Source organism: Cetorhinus maximus, unplaced genomic scaffold (assembly GCF_964194155.1).
Source record: "Cetorhinus maximus unplaced genomic scaffold, sCetMax3.hap1.1 HAP1_SCAFFOLD_330, whole genome shotgun sequence".
Lineage (NCBI taxonomy): Eukaryota > Metazoa > Chordata > Chondrichthyes > Lamniformes > Cetorhinidae > Cetorhinus > Cetorhinus maximus.
In genome coordinates, this window is record NW_027596279.1 from 390,996 (window position 1) to 396,995 (window position 6,000).

General features: G+C 44.1%; 2 pseudogenes; both read left to right on the plus strand.

Moving 5' to 3' along the window:
* Positions 1-5,374, plus strand: part of LOC144673311 (uncharacterized) — a 32,531-nt pseudogene extending 27,157 nt beyond the window's left edge.
* Positions 1,480-1,597, plus strand: LOC144673313 (U4 spliceosomal RNA; annotated as a pseudogene).
* Positions 5,375-6,000: the final 626 nt, after the last annotated feature.

Consider the following 6,000-nt stretch of genomic DNA (forward strand, 5'->3'; position numbering starts at 1 on the left):
ACCTGGAGCCTAATATTTACAAACAGCTACAACTGTCATCTTATTTGGATTTCTCCATTTACAGCAGTGATTTTAAACTCAGAGGCCAGTTTAACAGTTAAATGTTACAAATGTGCTTCAGCCTTCAGAGGACACATGAACAATAATTAAGGATATCCAGTTAAGATGGGATGGAAGTCACCTCCATTTAATAAAATGTCTTCCTTTGGATTTTGTGAAGTTTATATAGCACAGAAAAAAACTCACCTGATGCTGAAAGGTGATGAATATAAAATTCGAGGTTGCTGATTTAAATTTGATTGCTGTCTTTGGTCATCTGGCGTCTTCAAAAGATGGGTTGGAGAACACAGGTGGAGCGCACACACAGTTTAATAAATCAATTAAATAAAAGCGTATTGTTTAACATCACTACATGAATAACTATCTTTTTCAGTACCCTTTGAGTAACATATTGCTTTAATTTCTTTGAACCAGGTTTAATTATTGGCTCTGAAAGGTTATATAATAATTAAGCAAATTAATTTGTATCATAATTAAGTCCTCTCTAACAACACGGTGTGTACACCTATACCACATGGACTGCAGCGGTTCAAGAAGGCTGGTCACCACCACCTTCTCAAAGGCAATTAGTGATGGAACATAAATGCTGTCTCACATTCCATCTATGAATACATAAAACAAAAAAAACTATCAATCACCTTGAAAACAAGGCTGGAATCAATTAAAATACGGGTCTGTAAAAATGATAATTGCACAAGATGAATTCTGAAATTTAAAAGTAAAAAACAAAGTTGGAAGTACACAGCAGCATCAGCAGCTGGGGGTGCATGATTCATCAGGACTGCTCTGTCCCGTTCCCAACAATGTGTCAACATGAAGCAGGAAACTCTCTTCTCCCTGTGCTTCCCCCTCCCTCCCTCACCGCCCTCCCCACCCGCTCCCCCCCACACCCCCCCCCCAACCCCACCCCCTTCACTGAGTCTGAACTGGGTACAATGCGTCAACATGAAACAGAAAACTCTCTTCTCCCTGCTCCCACTCCCCTTCACTGACTCTGAATTGCGTCAAATGTACAAGGAGCTATTACTGTGTCCAGAGTTTTGTAAAATTATTTTTTATAAATAATGTTCAAAATAGTGTTACTTTTAGTTATGTTAGAGTGGGTTAACACAACCGTTTAAACTACCCTCGGGGGAGCTCGGACACCTGCTCCCTGCAGACAGGACATCATTTCACTTCACAAGGTATCATTGAGAAGATTAGTATATTCCCATCCCACAATTCTTTCCTTCTCATTTCAACATTCAGGCTGATAAATAATGTTTCAATCTGCTGATGTAATTTTAGCAAATAATTTATAACTGATAAACTCAATCTCAGGTGAGAATGTGCAATGTACTGAAATCAATACACTTTAGTCACCACAAGTGTGAACAGTTTGTGTTTGATAGACCACCAGTTGTCCGGGAAAGCTTTGTTCACTTTGCGCAGTGATAGTATTGTAGCCAATGGGGTTTTTGAAAACTTTTCCCAATAGCCCGCTATGGTGACTTGCAACAAAGTCAGCATTAGCAATTTTTGGTAATCTCTTTGGAGACTGTTTATGTATGTTAAAAGATAGTGAAGTAAACTGAGCTGATATTCAGCAGGGAAGGTAGTATCAGTGAAGAGGTGACTTAACATTGAGTTCAACAACTTCAGAACATGAACTCTTTCCTTAATTTTATAGCTTGACCCCATGACTCCAATCATCATCGGATGATAAAGCCTAATTTTGCATGCAAGACTATCGCTTTCCAATGGCGGACCTCTCACCCAGCATTCAGATCGGGACAGAATGTGCCCTAAACATTGCGCCAGTGCTATACGCATGCGTAAAGCGGAGTGTGATTGGCACGCGCATGCGGTCTCCTGCCTGAGCATGCGCAGTGCTGTCCTGTGACCGGTGCCACAGAGAGCGGTTAGGAAAATGGCGACTGCAGCAGAATAACAGAATTAGTGGGTGGGCGGCAGGAATGGAGGAAGCGGAGTGGACAGGGAGGCTTCATAAACACTCGATAAAGGCTGCATACCCTGAATAAGAAACTAACGGCTCTGCGTTTACATCGAACAGACCGGAAATGGCTGGATCTCTCCCTCTGCACGGCCTGGGGGAAGCGGCTGTGTAGCAGGGCGCATGCGCGGTCATCCTGGTCCAGTAGCAGGAGGAGAGTATGTTGTGAATTTCTATCCTGGGCTGACAGGGATGGATGTTTCTATAATCTCCTTTTCACAGGATATTAAATGGGAAGGATTTGCAGACGAAGAAAACTTAAATAAAACATCACATCAAGATCTGACAGAGTCACTCAATTCGTCGTAACCTGGATATTATCAGTCTCAGAACGTCAGTGCTGAGTTCCAGGTCATTAACACTCACTGTGTAAAATTTCTTCCTCACTTCCCCCCTGTAGATCTTGCCCCAAACCTTAAATCTGTGTCCTGTAATCCTTTTACGATAAAATAATGTGAACAGTTTTTCTTTAGCTACCTTAACAACACCAATCATAAACTTGTACTCCTCTATCAAATCTCCCCTCAATCCACTTTGCTTCAAGGGGAATAACCACAGTTTCTCCAACCTAACCTGAAAACGAAAATCCCTCATCCCTCGACCCATTCTGATAAATCTCCTCCACACCCTCTCAAGGACCCTCACGTCCTTCATAATGTGTGGTGATCACTGGTTTGCACAGACCCAGATGTTCTGTGTTCGTGTCTGTGACATCATCACACATCAATTACACTGTGACATCATCGCACATCAACAATTACACGGTGACATCACCCTGCTCCCCGGGTATTTCCTCAACTGGGAGATTTTTCTCTGACTCCAGTACTTCTGATATCTTTCCAGTTGCAGGATCCAGCAGGAGATTTTAAATTTAAAAACTGAAATTGTTTCAGGTTGAGTACTTTTGATTATTCATTTACAATTTAAAGTTTTTAGTTCTACGCTCTGTTATCTGTGAGAGATTTCATGACTCTGGGGCTGGTGTGATTCCTTTACAGTGGATCTGAATCCATGTCCATCTATTGCTCTGTTTCACCTCTGCCCTCCCTGATCACCTCTCTGCCATTGTCTAACTTTCTCTGTCACTAATTACGAGTGTATTTTATCTATGTTTAGGATTTTAATGGTTCCTTCTGCCAACTGTGTCTTAATGAGGTTTCCACTGCTGCCCATCCCCTGACCATGTGCTGCTGGCTCACTAGCTTTATCTTCCCACAGTATCTTTCAGGAATTGTTTTTCCTGAGCTATAGTCCATTTCTGTTCCACTTTGGCACCTATATTGACCATCAGATTCTGCCCACCCTGAAATGGTAATCAATTAATTCTATTATGTAATGGAACATACCAAGGTGTTTCACAGGAATGTTAGAAAGCAACATTTGACACCGAGCCACATGAAGAGATATCAGGGCAGATGAACAAAGGTTTACTAAACGAGGTAGGTTTTAAGAATTATCTTAAAGGAGGAAAGTGAGGTGGAGAAGTTTAGGGAGGAAATTCCAGAGCTTGTGGCCTTGGAAACTGAAGGGGAGACACCAAATGTGGAGCAGTTAAAATCAGGAATGCTGAGCAGGTCGGAATTAGAGAAGTGTAGATATCTCGGAAGGTTGTTAGGCTGGAGGAGATTACAGAGGTAGGCAGGGAGAGACCATGGAGGGATTTGAAAACAATTATGAGCAATTTAAATTTGAGGTTCTCCTTAACCCAGAGCCTTTGTAATCAGTGAGTACAGGGATAATGGGTGAACAAGACTTGGTGCGAGTAAGCAGAGTTTTGGATTACAGGGAAGCTGAATGTGAAGGCGGCCAGGAGTGTGTTAGGATAGTTAAGCCTAGAGGGAACAAAGAAATGGATGACAGGTTGAGCAATTACATAAGGATATATGTGGATAATGTGGGAAAAATACTTTGATCGCAGAGGAGGCTCGATGGGCTGTATGGCCTGTTCCTGTTCCTATGAACAGTCTGGTTCAGCCTCAGATAGTTGGTAGGGAGAGAGATAGAGCTGATGGTCAGGGAGTGGAGTTTATAGAGGAGATTAAAGACAATGACTTCAGTCTTCCCGATATTGAAATTGAGGAAATTTCTGTTCATCCAGACAAGTCAAGATGGTGTGTGACTTGGAGGGGAAATTGGAGGTGATGGTGTTCACATACACCTGGCACCCTGGTCCTTCTAGGTGGTGGAGGTTGAAGCATCTAGAGATTTTGTCAAAGTTCTTGTTGTGTTTAGATATCCCCTCACCCCCTGCCTCTCCCACCTTTCCCTCCATCTCCACCCTTGTAGGCCAGAGATTGTGTAGGCTGAGACCAGTTGGCAGGTCCCCTTCCCTGAAGGACATAAGTGAAGCAGTTGTATTTTTATGACAATCTGGCAGCTTTTATGGTCACTTTTAGCTAGTGCCGGCCCCACAAATTCCCAGATGCATCCAGCTCAATTTCACAACCTACCTTTGTGTTTTTGTGGGTTCTCTCTCACTCCCTTCTTTCTGTTTTAAATCAATTTCACAGGGCATTAGAAGGGGAGGATTTTCATTCAGGAAACTGAAACCAAACATCACATCAGGATCTGACCGAGTCGCCTAATTTATTGTGACCTGAATATCATCGGATTTTGAACATGGAAGGAAAAAGCACCATTCACATTGGGGAGACACGGTGGAAATGTGGGGATTGTGGGAAGGGATTCAGATACCCATCTCAGCTGGAAACTCATCAACGCAGTCACACTGGGGAGAGGCCGTTCACCTGCTCTGAGTGTGGGAAGGGATTCCGTCAGTCATCCAACCTGCAGACACACCAGCGAGTCCACACTGATAAGAGACCTTTTAAATGCCCAGACTGTGGGAGGTGTTTTAAAAGTTCTGGTGAACTGATGTGCCATCAACGTGTTCACACTGATGAGAGACCGTTCAGCTGCTCTCACTGTGGGACTGGGTTCAGGTGGTCATCTCACTTCATTGAACACCAGCGGATCCACACTGGAGAGAGACCATTCACCTGCTCCAACTGTGGGAAGGGATTCACTCAGGCATCCAACCTGCTGTCACACCAGCGACTTCACACTGGTGAGAGGCCATTCACCTGTTCCAGGTGTGGGAAGGGATTCACTCAGGCATCTCACCTGCTGACACACCAGGTGGTTCACAGTGGTGAGAGGCCGTTCACCTGCTCCAAGTGTGGGAAGGGATTCACTCAGTCATCCAACCTGCTGAGACACCGGCGGGTTCACAGTGGTGAGAGGCCGTTCACCTGCTCCGAGTGTGGGAAGGGATTCATTCAGTCATCCAACCTGCTGAGACACCAGCGAGTTCACAAGTAACTACAGTGATTGGATGTTGTTGTGAAGTCACATCCAGGACTGAACCATGTTCATTGAGGTCTCTTTCTGCTGATGTTAATAAACTCCAGGTCAGTTATATAGGTTGATAATCTGGATAAAAGTCAAATAAATCAGCTTTGTGTTAAACTCACCATGTGTCAAGACCCTTTAATCTCTCTAACACAAGTTAGTTCCTTTTGAAGGGCTCTCCCTCTCCCTGTCTCCTCCATCATCACCTCCAACAAGTGTGAGGAGGTCATGGAGCTTTTTTGTCACTAAGATTGAGACAATCCGATCAGCTGCCTCTGTTGCTTCCCGCCTTTCCACTAGCCCAGTGGGACAAACTGTCTCTAAGGTTCCCCCTTGTCTGAGTCCTGAACCCACATCTTTCTCCAGTTTCTCCGCAATGTCCCCTCATGCCCTCTCAGTGCTCATCTTGTCCATGAGACCCACCTCCTGCCCCCTTGACCCTATTCTCACTAAATTGCTGACCATCCAACTTCTCCATGTTAGTTGAGATGGTTAATGGTTCTCTCTCCCTTCTGGTACTGTCCCTCTCACCTTTAAATCCACCATCCTGACCCATCCTAAAAAAAAGCATCTTTCCTTGGCCCCTCCTCTTTCTC